Below are 16,048 nucleotides of genomic sequence, written 5' to 3' on the forward strand. Positions count from 1 at the left end.
CAGGCATGATAAAAAGACACTTACCCATAGCTTTTGGCCAGAGCTTTCAAGCCTTTATCAGTAAAAGACACACACACACACACACACACACACACACACACACACACACACACACACACACCTAAAGAAAACAAAAAACTTCGGAATGTTAGGATCTGAACCCAGATCATTCAGACGACTGTCACAGATGATGGCCACACAGTAAGGGATTGTTTGTGTGGTCCAACAGGTAGAGAACTAGATTCTGGCCCTCGAAGACCCAAGTTCAATCTCAGACAGGAGAAGAGATTTTTCCTCATTTCAGTCCCTCCAGAGTGGCTCCCATTGCATTCATCCTGCTGCCAAATGATTACTGGGGATTTTTACCAGGATAAAGGGTGGCCAGGGTGATGGGCCCACCACCCACTCCTTCTTAGTGCCACAGCGAAAAAAGGCTGCACTCTACCTGCAGTCAGGTCAGTAGCCCCATTACTGGCTTTTACCACAGAGTTAGGCATTCATTAATGGAGATAGACTGAATTAACTACAATTCATTACTCTTCTCTTACTCATTTACATATAAAGAAGCAGACATCAAGTAACAAAGTGTCAACTTATACACATACCCAGTGTATCCTTGTAATTGGTGTCCCAATCTATAAGCACTGTAAGCTCTGACACATTTTTATATTCTGAGAATCAGCATTTCATAACAGTTGACTCTAAAATACACACATTTTGCACATGAATTTAGCCTTCTTGTCACATCTGAGAACATCAGTGTACTTTTTGTCATAAGGTACAAGCGCCAAATTTCAAATTATGGAGCAACAAATAAAATAATTCCACTTAAGTAGTGAAATGCACCACAGTGATACAGTAAAGTCTATTCTAGATGTTTCAATTGTGGTATGGGCTTCTGGATACATTATCCAAGCCAGACTTCACTTCTACTATGTGCCACATATACTGAAAAATCAAAACATTTTGACTATCTTCTTAATAGTATGTTTGTCCATTTTTGGGATATAACATAGTGGCAATTCCACATTGTGTGACATTAAATTAAAGGCTATTGTGTTGTGGGCTTGGATTTGGCACCCAGTAGCATCCCAGAAGTGTTCCATTGGGTTCAGATCATGCAAATTTGGTAGCTAAGGCATCATGTAAGTTTAGTGTCACACTTTCTAAACCCCTATATCATGATTCTGCCCTTTTCATATGTAGATGGAGATGGCATTACTAGGGGGAGCACATAAAACACGAAGGGATGCAGGTTGCCCATAATAATGTTCGTGTAGTCCACAGCAGTCATGGTGTCTTTGATTACTACTACAGATCCCATGGAACCCCAGGTAAATGTCCACGGGAGCTTAATACTGCCTCCATCAGACTGCAACCATGGCATGGAACATGTTTTGAGCATCTGTTTGTTGACCTGCTTTTTATTAAATCCACAGTCCAATCTCCATGTTCTCATGCCCAATGCAGTCATAACTGATGATACTATTGGGTCAGCATGAATACATGTAGGGATTATCTGCTATGGAGCCCCAAGTTCAACACTGTGCACTGAAGGATGCACTCCAAAACACTCATGCCTGCACCAGCACTGTACTTTGTCATCAGATCTGCTATAGATCATCACCTGTCCTGGTTTACAGAGTGCACACACCTCTGTTGTATTGTGATGAGGCACGGATGTCGAACACTTTGTTGCTTACTTTTGGTTCTTCAGTCTTCAGCCACTTTTCGTACATGCTCACAACACTAGCACACAAACAGCCAACCAGGCTCAACATTTATGAGATGCTTGTTTCGAGCTGCCAGTCCAGACTAATCTGTTCTTTGTCAAAATCACTTATGTCAATTGATTTCCTCATCTGCAAATTGTGTCATTTCTAGAATGATTCCATAGTTACCTTTGTCCCACTTACATACTTTCCTGACTGTGCTATGTGTCATAGTGCCATCAGGTGGCAGTCAGTCTCATTGCAGATAGTAATTGTAATATTTTCACTCAGAGGTGTATTTAGTTTGATTTACTTTCTCATTAGCTACAGCCAATGAAGCTTGGATTAAAATTTAAGATGCTATAACTTTTCTGTGTATATACTACACGAATCTCCAATACTATTTCTGAAAGTCAAAATGAATGCCTCACAAAAAGATTTGTATCAGTTGCACATCTGTAAAACTTTGTGGTTTTAGATTCTAGGAAAGCAGAAAATGAAAAAATAAGCCTCATGAAACAGAAAATAGAACTTTACTGTGAACTAAAAAATTAAACAATAATCTAAATAAAGGCAACTAGTTCCAAAGTATACACTTCTACATAATTATGAAATGAAATCTGTTGCTACATTGCTTAACCCTGCACACTGAAAAATGCTTGGGTCTTCCTTGGCAAGTAATCATCAAGGTGATTGAGATGTTGCTGCTGATGCATGTTGCATCCTTTGACAGCAGCCCTTCTTAGGTGATCCAGTGTCTGAGGAAGATTCCTGCAGAAATCAACTGCTAGCTTCAACTGGTTCGAAGCATGCTCAATTTGTTTTATGACAGAAGATACGATAGGTCATTCTATTTAGTTGATCACTTGAGGACGATATTGATGAGGTGGGCACAGTGTAATCAAGCATTTTCAACTTGAAAGGTGAACTCACCACTAAAATTTTGACTGCATCTCTGAACAGAACTTTGGAGGATACTTTCCCAAGACAGTACAGTTCTAAAATTATGCTTGATACCAATGAGAGACATCTGACATTTGTACATGATACCAGCTCAAAACATGACTGGACTACGTCCATACAAAACAGTGGAACAACATTCCTGAGACATATATCAGTACAAGGCTGACAGCACACTCTTTATGACAACCATCAGATGCCAGAGAAACCCTGCAATGGCTGGTGAAGAGATCCAAACACCAGAGCCAGTTTCCCTTACCCACTTTCTTCACACATCATGGTTCTGGGGAACTTGTATAGTGTCTTCTTCAATATCCCTAGCTCCATAAAGCAGATATTTCTTCCTTTTATTTGTTTTAAATGTTCATATACTTGTATTGAGGAGTCATAGACTATATATCTAATCTAGGAGTGCAAGAAGCAAATTAGCTAAAACATTCACAGAGAAAGAATGTTTAATAGCTTTTGATCTGTTAATAAAGGATGGTATGTGCCTCTATATCTTGTGTTACATGTGTTTAAATTATTTTCTTCTGCAACAATAATATTTTTGACACATTACTTGCAAGTTGCAAGTCCTAACCGCCATCTGCTTCACGTCTGCTGTGCAGCGAGCTACCTTAATTTAGGTATTAACTGTATTTTTCTTACTTGTCGCTTCTTCTTCCATGTGTTTTTGCTTTTAGGAAGCTTTAATTGTAGAGTGCTATTAATAGTGTTCCATATATTTCGTGTTTGTTTTGAATACAGTCAGAGAGAGTCCCTTTAGTCAACCATAGTGCCAGTAGTGCTAGTGTTTGGTTTCAATACAGAGACAGGTAGTGCTATTTTCATTGTTTTCTACAAGAAGTGGCTAGCAATCACAGTTTAGTCAATAATCAGCCGCCTTCAGTGAATTAGCAGTCTAGTTAAAAGTTGATTAACTCTCTTCAGTAAATTGATTCCTTAGGATGGATAGGATGTGTGACTGCTGTGTACGGATGCAGGAGGAGCTGGCCACTGTTCGCGAACAGCTGAACATGTTGATGACCGCGGTCAGCCATCTTCAGGCTGCTGCCTCGGAGTGTAGCGGCAGTGGGGAGTCTGGTGCGTCGCAAGGTACACCCCAGGTGTTACATGCTTCACCCACTGTCCCTGCTGTCGAGACATCTTCGCGGGTACCGGGCGCGGTTGGGCCACCCTCTCCCCAAGGGGAGTGGGGGGTTCAGCGGCGTTCGCGGCGCACAAGGCGGAGGGTAAATGTGGAGGCTGGCCGTATGGCATCATCCGCTCTGCCTGTGAGTGGACATGTGGCTGCTCCTTCAGCAAGGTCCGAGCAGGCACACGGGGGGGGAGGGGTTTATTAGTTATTGGGAGCTCCGACGTTAGGCGGGTGATGGAGCCCCTTAGGGAAATAGCGGAAAGGTCGGGGAAGAAGGCCAGTGTCCACTCTGTCTGCTTGCCGGGGGGTCTCATCCGAGATGTGGAGGAGGCCCTACCGGCGGCGATAGAGAGCACTGGGTGCACCCGACTGCAAATTGTTGCTCATGTCAGCACCAATGACTCCTGCCGTCTGGGTTCAGAGGTCATCCTCAGTTTGTACAGGCAGTTGGCGGAATTGGTGAAGGCGGTAAGCCTCGCTCGCGGGGTGGAATCAGAGCTAACTATTTGTAGTATCATTCCCAGAACCGATCGCGGTCGTCTGGTTTGGAGCTGAGTGGAAGGCTTAAACCAGAGGCTCAGACGATTCTGCAGAGATCTGGGGTGCAAATTTCTCTACCTCCGCTATCGGGTGGAGAAATGTAGGGTCCCCCTGAATAGGTCAGGCGTGCACTACACGCCAGAAGCGGCTACAAGGGTAGCGGAGTATGTGTGGAGTGCACATGGGGGTTTTTTAGGTTAGAGAATTCCCTCCCTAGGCCCGACAAGACGCCTCCTGAGACGCGGCAGGGTAGGAGTAAGCAAAATGCAACAGGGAATAACAATATTAATGTGCTAATAGTAAACTGCAGGAGCGTCTATAGAAAGGTCCCAGAACTGCTCTCATTAATAAACGGTCACAACGCCCATGTAGTACTAGGGACAGAAAGTTGGCTGAAACCAGACGTAAACAGTAATGAAATCCTAAACTCAGATTGGAATGTATACCGCAGAGACAGGCTGGACAGTGAAGGGGGAGGCGTGTTTATAGAGATAAGAAGTGCAATAGTATCGAAGGAAATTGCCGAAGATCCGAAATGTGAAATGACTTGGGTGATGGTCATGGTTAAAGCAGCTTCAGACATGGTAATTGGATGTCTCTATAGGCCCCCTGGCTCAGCAGCTGTTGTGGCTGAGCACCTGAAGGATAATTTGGAAAATATTTCGAGTAGATTTCCCCACTATGTTATAGTTCTGGGTGGAGATTTTAATTTGCCGGATATAGACTGGGAGACTCAAACATTCATAACGGTGGCAGGGACAAAGAATCCAGTGAAATTTTTTTAAGTGCTTTACCTGAAAACTATCTTGAGCAGTTAAACAGAGAACCAACTCATGGCAATAACATATTAGACCTTCTGGTGACAAACAGACCCGAACTATTTGAAACAGTTAACGCGGAACAGGGAATCAGCGATCATAAAGCGGTTACGGCATCTATGATTTCAGCCGTAAATAGAAATATTAAAAATGGTAGGAAGATTTTTCTGTTTAGCAAAAGTGACAAAAAGCAGATTACACAGTACCTGACAGCTCAACACAAAAGTTTTGTCTCAAGTACAGATAGTGTTGAGGATCAGTGGACAAAGTTCAAAACCATTGTACAATATGCGTTAGATGAGTATGTGCCAAGCAAGATCATAAGAGATGGAAAAGAGCCACCATGGTTCAACAACCGAGTTAGAAAACTGCTGCGGAAGCAAAGGGGGCTTCACAGCAAACACAAACATAGCCAAAGCCTTGCAGACAAACAAAAATTATGCGAAGCGAAATGTAGTGTGAGGAGGGCTATGCGAGAGGCGTTCAATGAATTCGAAAGTAAAGTTCTATGTACTGACTTGGCAGAAAATCCTAAGAAATTTTGGTCTTATGTCAAAGCGGTAGGTGGATCAAAACAAAATGTCCAAACACTCTGAGACCAAAATGGTACTGAAACAGAGGATGACAGACTAAAGGCCGAAATACTAAATGTCTTTTTCCAAAGCTGTTTCACAGAGGAAAACTGCACTGTAGTTCCTTCTCTAGATTGTCACACAGATGACAAAATGATAGATATCAAAATAGACGACAGAGGGATAGAGAAACAATTAAATTCGCTCAAAAGAGGAAAGGCCGCTGGACCTGATGGGATACGAGTTCAATTTTACACAGAGTACGCGAAAGAACTTGCCCCCCTTCTTGCAGCGGTGTACCATAGGTCTCTAGAAGAGCATAGCGTTCCAAAGGATTGGAAAAGGGCACAGGTCATCCCCGTTCTCAAGAAGGGACGTCGAACAGATGTGCAGAACTATAGACCTATATCTCTAACGTCGATCAGTTGTAGTATTTTGGAACACGTATTATGTTCGAGTATAATGACTTTTCTGGAGACTAGAAATCTACTCTGTAGGAATCAGCATGGGTTTCGAAAAAGACGGTCGTGTAAAACCCAGCTCGCGCTATTCATCCATGAGACTCAGAGGGCCATAGACACGGGTTCACAGGTAGATGCCGTGTTTCTTGACTTCCGCAAGGCATTCAATACAGTTCCCCACAGTCGTTTAATGAACAAAGTAAGAGCATATGGACTATCAGACCAATTGTGTGATTGGATTGAGGAGTTCCTAGATAACAGAACGCAGCATGTCATTCTCAATGGAGAGAAGTCTTTCGAAGTAAGAGTGATTTCAGGTGTGCCACAGGGGAGTGTCATAGGACCGTTGCTATTCACAATATACATAAATGACCTGGTGGATGACATCGGAAGTTCACTGAGGTTTTTTGCAGATGATGCTGTGGTGTATCGAGAGGTTGTAACAATGGAAAATTGTACTGAAATGCAGGAGGATCTGCAGCGAATTGACGCATGGTGCAGGGAATGGCAATTGAATCTCAATGTAGACAAGTGTAATGTGCTGCGAATACATAGAAAGATAGATCCCTTATAATTTAGCTACAAAATAGCAGGTCAGCAACTGGAAGCAGTTAATTCCATAAATTATCTGGGAGTATGCATTAGGAGTGATTTAAAATGGAATGATCATATAAAGTTGATCGTCGGTAAAGCAGATGCCAGACTGAGATTCATTGGAAGAATCCTAAGGAAATGCAATCCGAAAACAAAGGAAGTAGGTTACACTACGCTTGTTCGCCCACTGCTTGAATACTGCTCAGCAGTGTGGTATCCGTACCAGATAGGGTTGATAGAAGAGATAGAGAAGATCCAACGAAGAGCAGCACGCTTCGTTACAGGATCATTTAGTAATCGCGAAAGTGTTACGGAGATGATAGATAAATTCCAGTGGTAGACTCTGCAGGAGAGATGCTCAGTAGCTCGGTACGGGCTTTTGTTGAAGTTTCGAGAACATACCTTCACCAAAGAGTCAAGCAGTATATTGCTCCCTCCTACATATATCTCGCGAAGAGACCATGAGGATAAAATCAGAGAGATTAGAGCCCACACAGAAGCATACCAACAATCCTTCTTTGCACAAACAATACGAGACTGGAATAGAAGGGAGAACCGATAGAGGTACTCAGGGTACCCTCTGCCACACACCGTCAGGTGGCTTGTGGTGTATGGATGTGGATGTAGACATAGATGTTCTCATATGATGGCTGAATATTTCAAACTAATTCAAAATATGGGTGATATACTACCTTTCTTGTGTATGTTAGTTGTGTTGGAGAGTACAGCTACTGCCCATGCTAAACTATTCCGCCTATTTACTAGATAGTTTGTGTGTGTGTGTGTGTGTGTGTGTGTGTGTGTGTGTGTGTGTGTGTGTGTTTTGACATGAGCTTGGAAGCCAAAAGTTGAAGCAATTTGTGTTTTTTAATTCATATTTTTTATAATAATCAGCTGAGTATACAAAGGAAGACTTGGTTAGCAGATGTTCTTCCAGTGCAATTTTATTTTCTAACACCATGATTGATTTCAGCCACCAAGGCAATTTTCAAGTGGTTATGAGCCTACTGTCATGGCGGTTCACAGACAGAGTCAGTCAGTAAGCCTGCCTGTCTGTCTGTCTGTGTGCTTGCATAATCTTAGGTTCATAAATAATTGAAAATAGCCTAGCAGGCTGAAACTGCTCCTGGTATTAAAAACTAAAATTGCAACTGCTGCTGTAATTTGTTTCTGAGATGATAAACTTGCTCTTGGTAATATAAAAGATTGGGAGGTCCTTTACTGATGTAAGAAACAGCAACGGTCTCTTCTGGAACTCCTACATCCACTGCACCTAGCTCTGATGTAGCTTGAATTCCATTATCAGTAACAATTAAAATAATTAATTTTGATCACATAATGTAACTGGATGGATAAAAAATCTACTCATCAAGTGATGGCAGGAGAACACACATATAAAAAGATTTTACTTATGTAAGCTTCTGGAGCCAGTGGCTCCTTCTTCTGCAGAAGGGTTGAAGGGGAAGGAAGAGGGGTGAAGGGAAAGGAAGTGGAGAGGAGTAGGAATTGGGGTAGAGTTTGGGTAAGTCACCCAGGAGTCTGGGTCAGTGGAGACTTACCGGACTTAAGGCTGGTAAGTCTCCATTGGCCTGGTTTCTGGGTGACTTTTCTGAACTCTACCACTTTTCCTAATCATCTCCAGTTCATTTCCCTTCATCCTTCTTCCTTCCCCTTCAACCCTTCTATCAGAAAAAGGCGCCACTGGCTCTGAAATTTTTTATCTGTCCAGTTATCATCAGTATGTATTTCCTGCCTGTTAAATGAAACTTAGTCCATGTCCGCACTATTCTGCTCAAACTATGGAATTATGCTCTCTTTAGAAGAATTTCATGGTTCATGCAGCAAAAGGCTTTGGACAGCTCACCCAGGATTCTGACTGGTACCATTTTTCTGTTTACAGATTTCAGAATACAATCACTAAAGGATAACATAATGTTATGTGTTAACAGCACTTGCTGAATACCTATACTGAGTAAGGTGGTGCAGTGGTTAGGCCACTGGACTCAGGTTTGGGGAAAAACAGTCAAATCTCCATCTGGACATCTACATTTAGGATTCCATTATCTATCTAAATCACTCCAGACGAATTCTGAGATTAGAAACGGCATGGCCAATTTCGTTCCCCATCCTTGAATGTTGGTGCTCTGCTTCTGCTGACCTTGATGTCAATTTGACATTAAATCCTAACCTTCTTTTTTGGAAACCAAACTGAAATTGAGGTGACATTCAAGCAATCAACAGTTCTTCTGAACATCAGTTCTTCTGGGACCTTGGCTTTGTTAGCGGAGAGAATGAGCATTAGTTTGATATGTCAGTTGTATCACCCTTTCTTAGAAGTTTTTTTACACAAGCTTATTTTAATCTCTCTGTTATATTACTTTCTTGTGGAGATTAATTGAAAAACAACTGAAGGTAAAAAATTGCTGTAGCCAGTATAGGAGGGTCACCCCAAAAGAAATGCACACTACTTTTGTAAAAGTACAGTTTTCATTGTGCATGTGTGAAAGTTTTACAGCGTGTAGATACATCCTTCCTACTTATTTTCAAACTTAGTTCAACCTGTTCCCATGAGTGGCACCATCACAGTATGTCTTCAAGATGCCTGCTACACTTGACGTTCGTCAGATGGAACATGCTGTCATATAATTCCTGCGCTGTGAAAAGGAGACATTGGGAAACATCCACAAGAGATTGAAAATGGTGTATGGAGATGCTGCTGTCGATCGCAGTACAGTTAGTTAGTGGGCAAGAAGGTTATGTGATGTAAGCAGGCACGGCAATATTGAGGATAGTCCTCGCAGCAGCAGGCCACGTACTTCACACACTCCAGAAGATGCACAGAGTGTTAACGAATTGGTCACTGCTGGCAGACGCATCACAGTGAATGAATTGTCGTGCTACGTTGGGATAGGGGAAGGAAGTGTTTGCACAATACTGAAAGTGTTGGCGTTAAAAAAGGTTTGTGCCAGGTGGGTTCCCAGGATGTTGCCAGTGGCTCACAAAGAAACAAGAAAAACGGTATGCAGCGAACTTTTTGAACAGTACGAGAATGGTGGAGATTAATTTCTTGGAAGAATTGTGACAGGTGATGAAACATGGCTCCATCATTTTTCACCAGAGACAAAGAGGCAATCAATGGAGTGGCATCATGCAAATTCACCCAAGAAAAAAAAATCAAAACCACACCTTCTGCTGGAAAAGTTATTGCTACAGTGTTTTCGATTCTGAAGGATTCTTGCTTGTGGACATCATGCCAAGTGGAGCCACCATCAATTCTGATGCATCTGTGACGACACTGAAGAAACTTCAAGCTCGACTGAGTCGTGTTCAACCACATCAGCAAAAGCAGGATGTTTTGCTATTGCACGACAATGCTTGGCCACATGTCAGTCAAAAAACCATGGAAGCGATCACAAAACTCGGATGGACAACACTGAAACATCTGCCTTACAGTCCTGACCTGGCTCCATGTGACTATCATCTCTTTGGGAAACTGAAAAAGTCTCTTCATGGAACAAGGTTTGAAGATGATGACTACCTTGTGCATGCTGCCAAACTGTGGCTCCAACAGGTTGGTCCAGAATTTTACTGTGCGGGTATACAGGCGCTGGTTCCAAGATGGCATAAGGCAGTTGAGAGGGATGGAAATTATGTGGAGAAGTGAAAATATTGTTCCTAAAAGATGTATCTACACACTGTAAAACTTTCAAACATGTAGAATAAAAGATGGATTTTTAAAAAAATAGTGTGCATTTCTTTTGGAGTGACCCTCATACATTATAATTTCTACCATGTGTTTTGGCAGATTATACATTCATCACTAGGTGGATTTATGTCAGTTGATAATGAGTGGACATACTAGATGTACAGCTTTTAGGTAACTTGTGGCACTGTCTTTCACTGGTTGCTGATGATCAATCCTTGTAGGATCCTAAATGTTCCGTTCTCTCTTTCTGTGTTTAATTTTATGTCTGTGACACGTCTATCAATAAGACACTCTGTTTTCTGTTATGAAGGTATGGCTCCTTCCATGTAAGAGGGATGTCACTCATGCCATAACATTTCAGCCTGTTTAGGAGAATTTTGTGATTCAAACACTCAAAGGTTTTGGCAAAATCACAGAACATACCAACAAGTTAATTTTTCTTGTTTAGCTCAGCCAGCACTTCATTTCTGAGATAATATATCACTTTCTCTGTGGATAATCCTTCTGAAAAACGAAACTCAGAGGCAGTTCACAACTTTTGTTCATTTAAATAAGTCAATATTCTATAAAAGACTCCTTCCTCAAGCACTTTTAAGAGCTCTGAAAGCAGTGAAGTAAGTCTATAATTGGAGGAAGTCTGCTTATCACCTGTTTTACAGATGATTCTTTCTGTAGCATATTTAAGTCTCATTATAGGTAACCAGGGTTGCCACAAGTTCTGGAAATCAGGGAATTTAAAATGCACCAGAGAAGGAAAGTATCAGGGATATTCAAAAAAAAATTAAAAAAACACTGGAAAAACCGTGTTTTTGTCTCAGTAGATGAAGAGGTTTGTTTACTGAAATATCATGCATCATTGCTGGCTTGGCACAGCTGAGTATGTGCACCATTTCGCTACTCCCTCATTCCTACTGATTCTCCCTCTCCTACCACTTCCCTCAGCTTGCAGTCAGTGCTGCCACCACTTCTTGCCACTAGCCTAGCAGCTGAGAACAAGAGGTAGGGAGGCATGAGGAGCAGTTTGTTTGAATCTGATTCTCAGAGGCTGTAGACGCAGTGGCAAGAGGCAGCATTCATGAGTGCATGACTTGTGTCTGGGTAATTGTGTGAAAGTGTGTGTGCTCTCTTTTTCTGACAAAGGCTATGGCCAAAATTTTAGTTATGGGGGTGTGAATCCCTTTTCTAGATGTCTGCATATGGCTCAGTGATCATCTTCATGGTAAGTTGCTATCTATCCTCATTATTATTGATTCTCAGACTATATGCACAAGTTACTGTTATGTGGATTGATCACCGTGGTCTCATTTCATCAACATGCTGTCCATGACTCGTGAATAGAGGCCACATGAATGGATTCCCTCAGCGGGCCAAAACGACAGGCCATTTTCGTGGTTCTAATGGATCAGGACTGCCAATTTGAAGCCTGTCTTTCCCCACTAATGTTCAGGCCCTTTCCACTAGACCTAGTCTCACCATTCTTCCCACAGACTGGGTCTGTTTGTGTGTAGGGTAATGCAGCAGATTTTCCATGGACCCAGGACTGCGGTGCTTTTTGGCAGTCCAGAGACCATAGCCAATGGATTTCAGGAATTGCGACTGTCTCACCACAAGTACATTGAACAGTGCAGCGTTTTACAAACATTTTATTTATTCTGTATATTTTGGCACTTCAAAAGTAGATTATAAATTATAAAGCATGGAAAATAAGGAAAAAAATTGTGTCAGTTGCTGGCAGCTTGTATGCTGTGTACTCATACATTTCTCAAAAGAAAAATCACACAATACCTGTAAAATAACAGACATTGGTCCAAACCCTTTATTATATTTGTAGCAACTAAAACTTGCTGTCTCTTGAAAACCACTCACTCAAAAGTGGCACATTTCATGTAACAGCTACATTTCTCTCATTTCCTTGTTAAAATTTACTTTCTTTGGCAAAATAAAGTGGAATTTGCACAATGTCAACTCACTAACATCCCAATTCACTTGCAGTTGTGACAGACTCCTAAAACAGTGGATGTATTGTGTATGTTGTGTATGAATTTAGGCAGATAAACTTCCGTTATTTGCTGAAAGTAAACTTCAAGTACAATTTTTAAATTTCCTACACCTGCACCTAATAAAACCTGTGATAGCCCTTGTATACAAAGGATGAAGAAATGTGCTGTAATTATTTTTATATGTATATATTGTTACATTACTTCAGCACTTGTACATAGTTGTTCCATTCGCTTAGCCCTCCATTCTCAGATGGAATTTATTGGGACTGCTGGTAATTATCAGGACTGCAGCTATGAAAAATAAACACTATCATTTAAGACTGAATATAATGCCTGAATCATTTGACTGCTCATTTTATGCATACAGTGTGCTTTCTCACAGCTTACAATCTGTTCTAATTTTACAAGAAAGGGCTGAAAGCGTCCCTAATTTGCTGAAAATTACTGCATTTTCACATATTGCAACACCTACTTAAAAGGCAAAACATCTGTTTAGTTTTCATTTAATCATTAGATTGTCAGAGATGTAGATATAAAAGCAGTTTCCACAAACTTCAAATTTGTTATTGATTTTAATCTGATGAACAGTTTTCTGTTCCTATTAAATTCTTGCACTTTGATTCAAACAATTTGCATCATGACTTTATGCCATCACATATATTTAAAAGGTTTGATTCCATGTAAAACATGTTTTACCTTTAAAAGCTTTCATGGAAGCGATCAGATGGTCTTAATAAAAACACAAAATTCAAGTATTCAACATAACGTATGACATTTTGGAGTGTTAAACTGTAATTAAATATTGGGTTCTGCCAAAAGAGTTTCTTTTAAATGATGATTTCCAAATACGTCACTGTCATAGCTTTTAGATGAAAAAAAATTTTAGCCAAGTAAAATTTTCTCTACACACTTTAATTCTTTGCACTGATAAATTTGTATTTTCAAGGATACATCATAGACATACAGATGTGTGTCAATATCTGTTCTGCAATTGAAGAGCACTGATATTTTTGTAGCATTTTTACCTTTACAATATAATGTTCACCATCTGTGTATTTAACTTTCTTGCCCTTGAGACCATAAATCCTGTAAAGGGGACAATTTACTGTTCATTCAGAATGAGAGGATTAATAATATGTTTAGAAATACAAAAGCCCTTACATTTTTTTGTCAACTTACATCTTTACTTACGCTTAAGATCTAAAAATTTGTCAGGTAAAATGCAAAATGCAAAAAATTGTCTGGAAATCAGGGAAATATCAGGGAATTTCACTTGGGGAAACTTCTGGCAACCCTGGTGACATTCATCATGAGATTGTGTTATGATGTATAGTTCTGAGAACTGCTTGATGGGTTGCTGTTCAAAGCAGCTACATACATCGGATGATGATCCAAAGAAATCAAAATTAGTTATATTGTAAAAATATACAACTGAGACTGGAAAATAAATTATATAAATATTTTTTTTTTTATTACTGAGTCAGCCAGGAAATATCCCCCAAGTTATTGATTGGTTACAAAAATAGATGAAGGGTGATTCCGTTAAGTCAGCACAAGATTTTAATATTCTGTTAGAAACACCACTGTAGTTGGTAGATTGTTACAGTATAATGTCCCAATAAATTTTGTAATCCTCTCGAGGTTTTTATTTCTGAAACTAACATCTGTTGGTGATCCCTGCAGTATCTACACAAATAAATGTGATGCCTATGTATTTGGTTGTTTATTGATGCGTGCAATGTTTGCTGCCACTTTCAGGAAGTAATCACTGAACTTTGTGGCCAATGATTTGAAAATGTCATAATTTCTGTCAGAGCTATTCTCTGTGACTTAGTTTCATTTGGGACACTTTTTTGTTTGTATATTATTTAATAATGCTCCAGGCAGTTTCTACCTTATTCTTTTAGGGAAGGTTTGCACAGGGCATGTGTTGCATTTGCTTAATTACTGGGTTACGCAATACTTGTTGTAATCAAGCTTGATTACAGCTTGTTCTCTGAATTAGGTAGAGTTCTCTCTTACAATCATAAGATACTTCAGTTCCAGGAGTTAAACAATGGCAACTCCAGGTAGGAATATCAACAATGTAGGAAAAGACAGTTTGCTACTTACCATAAAGAAGACACCTCAAGTTGCGGACAGGCACAATTAAGACATTCACATAAAGCTTTTGGCCACAGCCTTTGTCAGTAAAAGAGAGAGACACACACACACACCACACACACCACACACCACTCTCTCTCTCTCTCTCTCTCTCTCTCTCTCTCTCTCTCTCTCTCACACACACACACACACACACACACACACACACACACACACACACACACAAAAGAAAGCACACCCCACACACACATGACCACCAACTCCAGCATCTCGGGCTGGCCTGAGAGGCTGGATTTGGCACTCATGTGTACATGAGGCGTGCTTGCTTGTGTGTATGTGTGTATGTGTGTGTGTTGTGTGTGTGTGTGTGTGTGTGTGTGTGTGTGTGTGTGTGTGTGCATGCACACAAATGATGTGTGTGTCTCTCTCTCTTTTACTGATGAAGGCTGGATGCAAAAGCTTTATATGAGTGTCTTTTAATTGTGCCAGTCTGCAACTTGACGTGTCTTCTTTACTGCAATTAGTGATCTATCTTTTCCTACATTGTTAATTGCAGAAGTCAATCATCCTTTATCCTTCTTGTATATCAACTATATCCTTACATACTACTGCACTAGACTAAAGCAAAGTTAAATATATGTGGGAACTCTGTGACAATAAACAATATCAATAGCAGTCGATTGAGACCACGCATAATCTCTGACAGACAGTTCATGCAGTGGCTTCAAGCAGTGCAGATGTTCCTCTGTTGTACCAACTTTGTGAAAGTAAATTGTGCACTTACTCAGCTATAGATCATGTTGTTAGTCATTCTACATGCCATCTATAGCAGAGCACTACATTCATGACCTACAATGACCATTTTTGCTTTCAGTTTGCGACATCTACGATTATTGCACACTACAGTGCTGTCATCATCCCATGATTGTGCTACACATTTCACACATCCAGACAGCAGTTCTCAAGTTATGATATCTGTGGTCATGGATAGACCCCCCACCCCCAGGCATCTCAGATTATCCACAGCGGTAGTAAAATATTTCATGATGGTGCTCAAACAGTGAACAATGGAGTGCATCATACAACCTACTCGGTGATATCACAATAGATTCTGCTAAACTTACAAACTGGGCTACTTCAAAGCCACATTAATCCAATGGTCAGATTTGCATTCACTCACTTTGGCTGAGAGGTCACCTGGAATGCAAACAAGATCATCTGCTCCAGGCCTAAGGCAGACGGCAGTATTGTCTTCCACTCATCTACTATGCATCAAGTTGTGCCACTTATGCTGTCTAATTGCACACCTGTTCTTGCTCTATGAACATGACAGTCACAACCTACTGGACAGGGTACACAACTTCAGCTGCCACCTTTTTGGCTGGATCAGCGAAGCCTGTGGTTTGCCACTGTGTAAAGCATTTTTGCTGCAGGTTATGTC

Source organism: Schistocerca nitens, chromosome 1 (genome assembly GCF_023898315.1).
Source record: "Schistocerca nitens isolate TAMUIC-IGC-003100 chromosome 1, iqSchNite1.1, whole genome shotgun sequence".
NCBI lineage: Eukaryota > Metazoa > Arthropoda > Insecta > Orthoptera > Acrididae > Schistocerca > Schistocerca nitens.